This window comes from Cupressus sempervirens, chromosome 10 (assembly GCF_028749045.1).
Source record: "Cupressus sempervirens isolate cs-2001-9-10 chromosome 10, ASM2874904v1, whole genome shotgun sequence".
NCBI lineage: Eukaryota > Viridiplantae > Streptophyta > Pinopsida > Cupressales > Cupressaceae > Cupressus > Cupressus sempervirens.
Window position 1 is genome coordinate 946,558,764 of NC_143127.1, and position 14,186 is coordinate 946,572,949.

Consider the following 14,186-nt stretch of genomic DNA (forward strand, 5'->3'; position numbering starts at 1 on the left):
AGGGAGAAGGGGGTAGAAATATAGAGATAAATAAAGAAGATTTAGAGATAGATAGAAGGGGAAATAGATATTTATATTGGGAGAAATAAAGCCCGAGAAGATTGATGTCATGAGAAAGATGGAAATTGAGAAGAGAGATCAAGAGGAAGCTATATATAGATGAATAATTAGAAATTAAATCAATTCTATAAATTCTTAATTAGAATTATAGAGCTCCTCTTGTGACAAAATTAAAGAGAAGATACATAAAAATTTTGAGATTGACTTTGTACATGTTGATTGCATTTGTTTGCAAGTTTCCAAAAAAATATAACAAATCTATGTTATCTATATTCTATAATCATAAAGTAAAATAAATTGATATGATATCTTTAAAAATATACATAAATTCATCATAAATTACTAACAATATTAAATAGTTTTTAAGTAGTATCTATATTTTATAGTAATTTTATATCTACACAATAAATACATTTAGATTACTTGTTATTGTAATACAAAAATGACTAAAATATAGTCAACTTTACAATTATTCCTTATGTATCATTTTGAAAAAATATTTCACATAGATTGCACTTGACCATCTTGCAATATTTGCATGCGTGTGTATATTTGTGGAGATCGGAGATACATAATTATAGGTTAAATCTTTATAATGAACATTGTTGGTAAAAAGGAAAGGAAAGGGACTTTTATAGTCCATGACACCAGCCATAGTTTTTGGGTTGACATATGGTGTTAATGATATGGGACTACCTCATACTCCTTTTTGGGAGGTACTTAAATGCACTAAAAATGAGTGGTACATACCCTACCTCCTACTCCTTTTTGGGAGGTACCTAAATGCACTAAAAATGAGGTGTACATACCCTACCCCCAGTGGGATTTGAACTTGTGACCTCTCTTTCAAGAGTACAAATTCTCCACCACTATTCCAAATTTTGACTTTCCAATGCTTGGAGAAATGTTTTTATTTTCCTTCCAAAGATTTACAATTGATTCTTCCTAAAATTTGTGATTCATGGCATCTTCTAAATCTTCAAGCCCATTATTGCTTGAAGCACAAAGAATTTTTTTTTATCTCCCTATGTTTCCTTAATAGGATGAGCCACCACCTATAATGGATGGCATAGGAAAGCTCTAAGGTAAAACCACTTAGGAGAATAGAACATTAGACCCTGCAAAATAGGAGGGAAACAGATGATGTATCTTTTAGATAGATTAATAAGGTGATAAGAAAAGTATTATCGAATCATAAAAAATTAAAGCATTACACCTCCTCTAAATTCCAATTCAAGATGAAATTATGAAGAAATATTTTACCACTCTCATTACAAACCTATTTGAGTTTCCTACGCAATGGCCTCCAACTTTAGAATGACTAATACTCTTCTTAGAAAGAAAATGTCTCTCATCTTTGTCTCATTTGTCATTGTTGTTAACTTGTGTGTTTTCTTCCTTTTTTGAATAATCTCCTTTAGAAAAGCACCTTGCTCTATTATACTGGAAGTGCTTTAAAGAATAGTCTTTGTTATCCTCAATGGTAGAATCTCTACATTCCATTATGAATACCAATTTTCACAATTGGACACTATATACTAGGCACTACTCATTTTTTTTGTCATTAAATTGTTGCAAACTATTCTGAATCTGTCAACCAAAAATGTGGATATGTAGGTCCCTAGAATTTGGTGCCACTTGATGTTATTGGTACAGTTAATAGAGATGAAGATGAAAACTTTAATGAGATTCCTTTGATTTCTATGGATTATGACCATGTCTCTTGACTAGTCAAAATTCTAAGTATTTAATTTAAATTAAATGTGTATTAATATATGTGTGTGTATATATAAAATATACATATATGTATAATATATATACATACATATATGTACATACATACATACATACATATAGATAGATAGATAGATAGATAGATAGGTATATAAGTTTTGAAGTAATTTATCTCATGTACATGTTTTTTGTGGAGGGGATGTCTATGTAGAGTGACTGGTAAGACTGGAGATATAGGAGTTAATAACATATCCATATGTGACCTTATACCATTGTCATCATCAACTTGAGTCAACCCTCACAACTTCTTCTTATATGCTTCCAGTCCATCAGTGGTGATGCAAACATCTCTAACTTATATCCATACATCTAGAGTTGTAGTGGACCATTATGCATCTAAGTGTTGTGCGGACTATTGTCTAGAGTGTTGAGTAGAGTATTGTGTACTATGATGTGCATGGATGATATTTCTTCTTTTTGGGAACATATGTCTTAGACCTAGACTATTGTTTGACGGTGTTCCCTATAAAAATTTAAGATAATAAGCTTTTTGGTAATGTTCATTATTTAATGATTGTAAATATATATTTGTATTCTTTATATATATGAGTTTAGTATACATAGTTTATATATGTACATATATGATACTAAAGTGTCTTGGGTTCTTGTCAATATTGCATCAACCAAAAATATTTGTGTTCTTGTTTTCCAATTTGTTTAGTTTGTGCGTTTTCTTTAGCTAAGCTTCAATTTGAATCATGTTGTGATCGATTTTTTGGCTTCATGTTGTTATTTACCTATGTTTTATTGTTTGTGGTGTTTCTTCTTTGTGGGGTTCTACATCCCCTTCAAAATATGATTCTACTGGGTTTTGGGGCCCCACCAAAACCTACTTTTTCCTTAATAAAAAATATTACCACCTAAATCTTACCCATTTAAAAATATCAAGTAGTATTTTAGAAATTAGATTCAAAGTATTATAAAATTTGTTTTGATATATTCAAATTTCAATGGTTTATGTCTTTAATGTCTCACACTAATTTATATTTATCTTTTCTTTTAAAGGTAGTCACTTTTGCCCCCTTTTTGTTCCTTGTTGCCATGAACATATCCAAAAATTATCCCTAAGTTGTTCACATAAGGAATTTGAATGTATTTCATATAAAGGAAATGTGACAAATAAAATACACTATGGAAGAATAAACTGCCCATTATAGCCTCTATCTTCTAAGAAAATAAAATTGTTGCATAAAGTGTCTATACATGCACAACCCTAATAAAGTTCCTATACTTCTCATTTACTAAATTTTTTTTGGAAGCTACAATTGGAACAATTGTTATGTTGTCATTAATGTCAAACCTTATTGGTGAGATAGTTGCTAACTGAGCAGAGTGTCATATAATTTGATAGATGAAGAGGATTTGAGAAGAAGAGATAGAAAGAAGACCTAGTAGAAAGGTTGAGTTATGAGTCCTGAACTACAATGAGCACTTGATTAGTTGGCACATTATCAAGATAATGTGTTGTTTATGTTAGCATGAATGCTAATGGTATTTCTTTGGGGGAGTATCCTAAGCATTGGTGAGCATGTGGTAGTATTGACATGTTTCTTTCATGACTATGTTTTTTATTGATGTCAACATAGCAGTAATTATGTGAATACTGGTAGAGCTGCAGATAGAGATCAAGGTCATACGAACTAAGTTTTTATTGTCAGCTGATGCATGGGTAAGAAAATGTTTCACACTATGTCCTGATGATAAGGTTCAATGTATGTAGAGTAAGTTGAAGATGTACAAAAGATATGTTTGATTTATAGTGAGCAATACATAGACAAAGTACCTAAGAAGCAATTTCTGGTGATTGCATTATATCTTCTATCAGAGATATAATCTAGAGATGCATAGTTTGTCAGTGAAAGAAGATAGTTTGATGGTGATGTCAACAAGTGTGCAAGCCCTAGTATCACATGTGTGAGAAGTTGTATAGACTGTGATCCAACAGTGCTACTTTTATTACTTAAAAATTAATTATCTTATTATAATTGATTGGAAAAGCCTCAAGGCCAACTCAAGGAATTATTTTGAAGATACAATATAAAGGAAATATGTTTTCCTTGTATGTAAAGTGTGTGATTAAGCATTGGAATGTGAAGTAATCAAAGAAGTACAAAAAGGAGTAGAGTGTTTGGTCAATGCGAGTAAGAAATCCAAGGGATTATTGGACGTGAAGTTTGTGATTTGGTATTAAGATCAAAAGGAGTAGAAGTATGGTTAATAGGACAGAAAAAGAGGAAGGACCAATACAATTCTATTCTATTATTCTACAAAGAATTTAATATAGAGATCATTTGGATAGTGGGTTCATTAATTGCCTTCCACAACTCCTAACAGGGTTGGAATCTCTTAACAGGGATTCAAAGTCTCCTAATAGGGATCTATATGTATTGAATGTTTTTATACACTCCTAACAGGGTCCATCCTCTAACAAGGAATATTTATATTAGTACATCATCTTGTGGGTAACATTCACACCGTGAAATTCCCTCTAATCAAGGGTTTTCCTAGTTAACATATCTGGTGTTATTGTGCATGAGTATCTTTTTATGGCTTTTGATTATATTGCTCACATAATTAAGTTTTATAAAGGTCGATAATTGTGACAATAGTTGGATAACTGATTCAACCCCCACCCAGTTAAATTGGTAGACTATATATTCTAGCAATTGTATCTGAGCATCAGGTCCTTGAAGAGAAAGCTTAACAACATTGGGGTATCAGTGGCGAGTCATTTCAGAAAGGATAGTCCTAAGTTTGATGGAGGAAATTTTGACACCCAGAAGGTGGAGATTCTTGGTGAGTTATTAGATTTGTGTAAAGAATAGAGCATCAAGTTTCTAGATCTAAAATGTTTTTGTTGCATGCAAAAGAATAGTAGCACAAGTAAAGACAGATCCAAATCCAAAGAAGATAAGAGGATCAAAGAAGGTATTGATTTGGTTATGAAAAGGAAACCAGAAGGTATGAAAATGTTTGTTTGTTGGACATGTAAAGAGTTTGGTCATTTTTCATCTACATATCCTAAGAGAGTAAGAAAAACTAGAAAGATTTCACTTTCTGATGATGATGAAGAATTTAAATCAAGCACAAAAATATTCTTGAATGACAATGATGATAAAGATAATGAGCCTAAATTAGTTAAGAAAGAGGAAGTAGTAGAAGAGATAGCCTTGGTAACTATTGTGTATCCAAAGGCCAACCTTGAAAATGTGGAAGTTATCATTGAGATTAATAATGATTTGCATAATGTGAATCAGATTGAAGAGCATAGATCTGAGCCTAGAGTAGAAGAAAGAGTTGAGTTGACAACTCCTAGTAGAAGTATATCAAAGAATCACCCTCCTGAATAGATCATTCTAGGAGCATAATCATAGGAGTTTAGCTAAGAAATTAGGTAAATGAATAAGTATGTGAATTATGTTTGATTTCTCAAGTTGAACCTAAGAGCATAAGATGAAGCATGTAAAGATGATCATTGGATTCAAGAAATGAAGGAAGAATTAGATTAGATTGTGAATAATGACACATGGGAATTAGTTCCTAGACCTAAAGCGAATAATGTTATAGGAACCAAATAGGTATTCAAAAACAAGATGAATGAATAAGGTGAAGTTGTTAGAAACAAGGCCAGACTTGTGTGCAAAGGATATTCACATCAAGGAAGGAAGAGACTATGAGGAGACAGATACCCCTATAGCAAGAATGGAAGTAGTGAGAATGTTCCTGGCTTGTATGTAATGAATATATTTAAGAAATTCAAAGTGTATTAGATAGATGTCAAACCAACTTTCTTTGATGGAGAACTTGAAGAAGAGGTCTACATTGAGTAGCCTAAAGGTTTCCCTTTGACAAAAGAAAAAGACATGGTATGCAAACTGAAGAAAACTCTATATAGTCTGAAGTAAGCACCTAGAACCTGGTATGCAAGGTTGGACAATTATTTGGAAAATCTTGGATTCGCTAAAGGTACGACAAATAGTAACTTGTATTTGAAATAAATAGAGAATGGATTATTGATAATAGTAATATTTGTTGATGACATAATATTTGAAGGTAATGACGAAGCCAGTGATAAGTTTTTTGAAGAAATGTTCAGAATTAGTTTGAAATGAGTATGATAGGAGAAATGAAGTTTCTTAGGTTTGTAAATTGTACAAAATAGTGATGGTATTTTTATTTCACAAGCTAAGTATTTGAAAGACTTATTGAAGAGATTTGGATTAGAAATTTGTAAGCTTGGTTGTACACCAATGATAATTGATCATTAGTTATCAAGCAAAGATGAGACACCTATGGTTGAGCAGAAGAAGTATGGATCCATGATTGGAGGTTTACAACATCTGAGTCACACTAGGCTAGATATAGCAAATGCAGTTGGGATTATAGGTAGATTTCAAGCTGATCCTAAGGAGTATCATTATGCAGCAATAAAGAGGATATTTAGATATTTGAAGGGAACATGCAATTATGGAATATGGTATGATAAATCAAGTGATTTCACTTTGTATTCTTAAACTGATGCGGATTGGGTAGGTATTATGGATGATACAAAGAGCACTAGTGGTGGAGCATTCTTTCTTAGAGAAATATTGGTTTCTTGGCTAAGAGAGAAACAAGATTCTATTTCGCAAAGTATAGCTAAGGCGAAGTATGCAGTAGTGGCAAATAATTGTAATCAAGTGATGTGGGTGTAGCAGATGTTGAAAGATATTAGGATAGAATTTTTAGAACTTGTTATCATATACTGTGATAACACAAGTACATTAAGTATGTCTAAAAATCTTGTATTGCATTCTAAGACAAAGCATATATCTATTAAGTATCATGTTTTGAGAGAGGAGGCAACATAAAAGGAAAATAGATTGGAGTATGTGAGTACTAGATATCAGATTGTAGATATCTTTACAAAGCCCTTACCTAAAGATACATTTGAGTACTTGAGAGGTATGCTTGGGGTTATGCCCCTGCATACTTCGGAGTAGATGATGTAGAGGTTACATCAGCCCAATGGTACAAAGCACTATTGTTTGATTGGACTAAATGCTAATGCTTCCTATATGGGGGAGTATTTGTGATGAGAAAAGTCATTGAGGACTCTTGGTATTTGGTATTGAATAGTGTCTTTGGACACTTGAGCTGATTGAAGTCTTGAAGTTGTAAATTGGCATAATGAAGCCTTTGTCGTTGATGTCAATGGGTGAGAGAATGCATAAAAAACATCACCTAAGAATGAATGAGGGAGAGATAGTTAGTAGAGAGTTTTAGAAAGATTCATGTAAGTGAGATAAAGGAATATATCTGCGGGGAGATATGCAACATAAAGAGTTTTGATGAATGGGGGAGAAGCTAAGAACTTGCTTAGTGAACGACTCATGATGTTGATCTAGAAGATGCATAATAGAGTAGTGTTTCAAAGGATTTTAGATTTTATTGATGAAGAGGATTTGAAAAGATGAAAACAACACCAAAAACAACAAAGTATTGTTTTGTATTCTTGGAACCTAGATGTTATTCATCTATGTTTCCATTAATGCCAAAGGGGGAGATTGTTAGCATGAATATTAATGTTATTCCTTTGGGGGAGTATCTGAAGCATTGGTAAGCATGTGGCAGTATTGACATGTTGCATTCATGACTATGTTTTTCATTGATGTCAACATAGTAGAAAGTTTGTGAAGATTGACAGAGTGGGAGATAGAGATTAAGGTCATATGGATTGAGTTTTGATTGTCAGGTTATGTATGGGTAAGGACATGTTCCACATTGTGTCTTGATGATAAGGTTCAATGTACATAAAGTAAGTCAAAGACATACAAAAGATATGTCTGATTTATAGTGAGCAGTATAGAGACAAAGTACCTAAGAAGTGGTTTCTGGTGATTGCATTATATCTTCTAACAAAGATATAATCTAGAGATGTGTAGTTAGTTAGTGATAGAAGATAGTTTGATGATGGCATCAAAAAGTGCACAAGCCCTAGTGTCACAAGTGTGAGAATTTGTATACACTGTGAGTTGACAATGCTATTTTAATTACTTAATAATTAATTATCTTATTATAATTAATTGGGAAATCCTTAAGGCTAACTCAATGAATTATTTTGAAGATACAATATAAAGGAAAGATGTTTTTCTTGTTTGTAAAGTGTGTGATTAAGCATTGGAATGTGAAGTAATCAAAGAAGTGTAAAAAGGAGCAGAGTGTTTGGTGAATGTGAGTAAGTGATCAAAGGGATTATTGGATGCAAATTTTGTGATCTGGTATTAAGATCAGAAGGAGGAGAAGTTTGATTGATAGGACAGAGAAAGAGGAAGGAGTAGTACAATTCAATTATATTATTCTGCAAGGAATAATACATAGATCATTTGGAAAGTGGGTTCATTGGTCTTGCCCCTAAAGTTGTTCGGACAGTGGGTCCATCTGCTTTCCACAAATCCTAATAGGGTTGGCACACCTTCTAATACGGTTAGAATCTCCTAACATGGATTCAAAGTTTCCTAACAAGGATTGATATGTACTAAATATTGTTATACACTCCTAAAAGGGTCCATCCTCTAACAAAGAATATTTACATTAGTACATCATCTTGTGGGCACCATCCCCACTGGGGTTTTCCCTTTGATGAAGGGTTTCCCTAGTTAACATATCTAGTGTTATTGTGCATGATTACTTGTTATGGTTTCTTATTATATTTCTCACATGGTTAAGTTTTATAAAGGTTAATAATTATGACAATAGTTGGATAACTAATTCAACCCCCCCCCACTCTCTCAGTTATATTGGTGAATATATATTCTAATAGTTTAACTCATTATACTAAGTGGAGAAAATAGTTGAGTTGAAGTTTGGTTGAGATGATCAATGAAGGACCAAATGCATAGGCTAAATTGAGCAATAGAGAAGAAGATTAAGGAACCTATAGTTGAAGTCAAGTTGTGCTACTATCAACCGAGTATAAGTAAAGACTGAGTATTAGAAAAGTTAGACTAAGTAAAGATAGTATAAGTCAAGCAAGTCAGATAGTATTGACTGAGTTATCTAGTGATGATCAAGGCCAAGGAACATACTTTTGGCCGAGTGTCAAAATTTCATAGTTTGTGAGGGAATTTAGATTTCTAGTCATCATAGTCAAATTTTTAGATTGGTCAAAGCATTAGAAGGATAAGTATGGATGAGTTGGAGCATTTAATATTTGATAAATTATGTTTGAGAATTCTTAGGCATGGATTCAAAGAGAAGTTTTGAGAAGTATCTAGAATCAGAAGCAAGAAACAAAATGATTGAAGGAATTGATGAATCTAACCTAACCCTAAGATCAATGGTGATGTTTAAGTGTAAAAAGATAAAAGCTACCTATTTAAGGAGGCATAAGGATAACCTAAAAAGGTAGGAGGAGTTTTTTATCCTATTAATTGTCAAACTTGATGTAGAAGGTCACACTTTAGGAGCTACCTAAAGCTGTGAAGAGATAATCACAAGATGTTGAATTAGCCATAAGGGAGAATCTAGTTCAAAATATTGACATAGAGATATCTACATGTTGAAGATGTATGAGATAGATTGAAGTGTCTTTGGCATTATTTTAAAGAGGTAAATAAGTCAAGAAGTTACCATACAACATAAATAATACAAATGTGGGAGAGTATATACAAAAAAAATGTTAAGCGCTTATCATGCAATATAAGAGAGAAGTCAAGCAGTGAACACATTTAATAAGATATCTATCAAAGAGGGAGTCTGTATATAAAGAGAAAGATCATGTTTTGACATGATAGATGGAGTTGTTAGTTGTTACTATTGATGGCTAGAGGTGTTTCATATCATAGCTACATAGATGAGAATCAAAATGAAACTAAAAGATGAGATTAGGAAGATTATTGGACATTGAGATGAGAATCAGGATGAAACAAAGGATATTAATAATGATCTATTATTGAAAACAAAGGGAATTTATTGAGACAAGACAAGTGTTTTGGATTGCATGGTAACTTGAGGTGTTGTCATCACTGCCAAAGAGGGAGATTGTTGGAAGCTACAATTGGAATAATTATTATGTTGTCATTGATGTCAAACCTTATTGTTAAGATAGTTTCCACCTAATTAGAGTATCATATAATTTGATTGATGAAGAGGATTTTAGAAGAAGACATAACAAGAAGACCTAGTGGAAAGGTTTAGTTATGAGGAGCTACAATCGACACTTGATTAGTTTGCACATTGGCAATCTATAGTGTGTTGTTCAATCATTACACTAAGTGGAGAAGATAGTAGAGTTGAAGTCTAGTTGAGATGATCAATGAAGGACCAAATGTATAGGCTAAACTGAGCAACATAGAAGAATATTAAAAAACTTATAGTTGAAGTCGAATTGTGCTAGTGTCGATCGAGTGAACAGTAAAATTTGAGCAAACATGGTGTCAATTGAGCATGAGTAAAGACTGAGTATCAATAAAGGTAGACCAAGTGAAGACAGTCTAAGCCAAGCAAGTTAGATATTATTGACTGAGTTATCCAGTGATGATCAAGACTAAGAAACACAATTTCGATTGAGTGTCAACATTTGATCATTTGTGAGGGAATTGAGATTCCTAGCTAACATAGTTGACTTTTTGGATTGGTCAAAGAGTGTGAAGGATAAGTATTGATGAGCTAGAGCATTTAATGTTCAATAAACCATGTTCAAGTGTTCCTAGGCATGGATTCAAAGCGAAGTTTTGAGAAATATCTAGAAGGAGAAGGAGGAAACAAAATGATGGAAGGATTCAATGAATCTGACCTAACCTTAAGATCAATGGTGATGTTTAAGCAGAAAAGGATCAAAGCTACCTATTTAAGGAGGCATAAGGATAACTTTGATAGGTGGGAGAAATTGTTGATTATGTTGATTGGTAAACTTGAGCAGAAGGATTGAAGAGTTGAGCAGAGGTGAAGAGTGATTTCTTGAAGAGTATCCAAGAAGACCAATGATAGATATATTAATGAAGGCTAGTCAGTGTAATACCCCAAAATTGGCTCATTGCCATCTCAACCAATTTTGGTCTATTTCTGATCAATCCTAAAGTCCTATTCCATTAGGCTAATTCTTATTCAACTACTCGCTACTTGAATTAATTGTCAGATGCAGAAAACCTTAATCTTCATTCATCATGCTTATTATTTAGTTCCTATAGTATTTACTCATATTAGTCACACTAAACCTATTGATTAATATTTAATTTAATTACTAAGTATTTATACTTTAATTAAATTAAATTATATTGTAAGGCTAATGTACTATGGAATTAAATTTATTTAATTTAATAAATGTGCCTATTTTAATTAATTAAATAAAATTATTTAATTAAATGGGAAGCCATTCCTAATTAATTAAATGAAGTTATTTAATTAAATAAGAAAAGTGTCTCTAACTAATTAATTTAATTACTAAGTATTTATACTTTAATTAAATTAAATTATATTGTAAGGCTAATGTACTATGGAATTAAATTTATTTAATTTAATAAATGTGCCTATTTTAATTAATTAAACAAAATTATTTAATTAAATGGGAAGCCATTCCTAATTAATTAAATGAAGTTATTTAATTAAATAAGAAAAGTGTCTCTAACTAATTAAATATAATTATTTAATTAAATAGAAAAGGTAATTATGAGAGCATATCTCATTTTATTAAATTAAATATCTTTCCAAAATCCTTCTTCAGTTCAAAAAGGGAAATTTCCAGTTCACTATTGATAAAAAAGGAATTAAATCAGTTAACTCTCTTTAATTTGGGAATCTTTCTTTATGGCTGAACTTCATCTTCAATCCTGACCGTTGATTGAAATCAATCTCAACTGTTGATGGATTCTAGGAAAGTCTATTTAAGAGACCCTCATCTCTTCATTTTCAGAGAGGATGAATTTGGAATTTGCATCAAATTGTTGCTGGAATTCATCCTCACATTTGCTCATATTTTACATACATTTGCATCCTTAGCTTAATTGCATTTAGCATAATATGCATACATTTTAGCATAGCTTTCTTTTACATGTTCTTAGATTAAACGTGCATATTCCATTCTAGATTAATCTGCATTCTCATATAGATTAATTTCATTTCTTAAATCCTTCGTTCTTAGAGGCTCTGGTTGCTTAAACACCTCAAATCTGAGGATATCTAACAAGCAATTCCCTTTAGATAGAAGGCAATAGGTGGGTAAAAGCACAGATCTGTGTCACCGTTTGTGATACAAAAACCTATTTTGGTCAAATCTCATTTCTCTATCAAAACTCAATTTTTTTTAAAAACTAAAAATACCCTTTTATAGATCTCAGATTCAATATCATCATTATATAAATTTTTGAGTGTTTTGATTAGTTATAATATGTTATAATCTCAAAATATTATAAGTCAATATTTCAACATTTCAGAAGATGCTCTCTCAAAAAATGAAAAAAAATAGTAAATCATATCAAAAAAATAAAAAAATTATATTTATCACTAGAGGAGAGAATCCTCTTCACGAATATGCAATTTTTTTTCAAGAAGGTATAGATTTGATAGGGAAGTTTTGACGGGAGGAAAAAACTATTGGATTCTGACAAGGTCAAACTTGAGTACTTATAACAAAGAAAATATACATCAAAAATAATTATTTCTTTTTTTGTTCACTAGCTAGACATGTCATCTATAAAGTATTTTTAAATCAGAACAAAAAAAGATGATTTGCACATACTTGTTTGACGGGAACTACATCCTATATTTTTTATAGTTAAAAAAGGGACTTCAAAATAAAATAAAATGAATAAATTCTTAGTCAGAAAATATATAAAAATTATAGACATAAAATTCATACAATTCTACACATTTCATCAGTTTACATCATCTTCATATTTTAAACACAAATACCATTTTTTTTGTCATTGATGTTGAACTATCACATTTTGATATCACATTTCTTTATAAAAGGTGACACAGGTTTGTGCTTTTACCCAGGTCACCTTGCCCACTAATTTTCGGATGAACAATCCAATGTTCATTCCGGGATGGATCTACATACAATGACTGTGTTGAAGTGTGTGTGTTAGCATAGGCCACATATTCACGCATACATTAGGGCCGGGAAAATCAATTTTTCTAGCTTCTTTCTGCATTTTTAAAATCATTTTTTTGTTCTTTGTCCATACCGTTCCGTACAAATTCAAGAATCTTCGTGTGAAACTGTTCATTTCCGCGCGAGGATCCAAAATCTTCACGCGAAGATTCTTGACAACTTCGCACGACACCTATTTCTTTGCGCGGGTTGAATATAATTTCATGCGGGTTGTAAAACTTCTTTGTGCGGACTGTCAAGAATTTTGCACGAGACTCTGCTGACAGATGCTATTTTTTTGCATTGATTTTCGTGTTTTCTAGTTTTTCTACTAACTGCTCACTATTTTTTATTTTTCTGTATTTTCTAATTTTTTGGAACAACATAACAGTAGTTTGCAGAATAATTGGAAAAGCGTGATAAAGTTGCTAAAAATAGGTAAAACATCTACTAAGCGCGTTGCGAGGATTACCAGGTAATTCTCTTTGACTGATAACACTTCATTTGGAGCTAAAACGAACATCTCTTGTGTCAAGCTTGTGTCTATTTCCTTCCATATTCTCATTTTATAACACATGCATAATTTGATACTAGGTTGTGATCTCTATTAGTTTCATCTAGCAGGCTTGGTTACTAGTGATAGATCTAATTAGCTATCTTGGGTTATTGGACTCGCTAATCTGTTGGCCCCTCGTTTCACCCTGTGGTTGCAAGATCAGCACCATATTAAAGGGGAGGGGTCTATAAGAAAGAAGCGTTAAATGCTCCACTAGGCAACCCTTTTGTGCTTTCTAGAACTCACTAGTTTCTGAGTTGTGGACTCGTTTTGGCTTGTGTGATGGGTTAAATGTTCCACATCTTTGGACTCACCTCCCATTAGTTAAAGCGTTAAGTGTACCACCTTGTGCTCTTCGACTACTTTTGGATAGATTCACTTTCAAGAATTAACATCTGTACACATATAGTAATTGGACCCCCATGAATACTATTCATGAATCTTGAGAGAGTGGGTTCTTAGTGAAACTCCTCTCTATGATAGATTCCTTGTAGGTGGGGAGGATACTTTGAGCATCTCGCAGATAGATGAATCTTCAACTTGTTGATTGAGACATCCTTTCTCCAGAGAGGTTGATAGATCATTGGGAGTTGATATCATAGATCTTTAAGAGATAATCTTAGTTTAGCGTGTCGGATTAATCTACTTGCTTTGATTGGGCTGAAAGTGTAAAGGTGTCAAAACCTTGGATCTGGAAGCTAA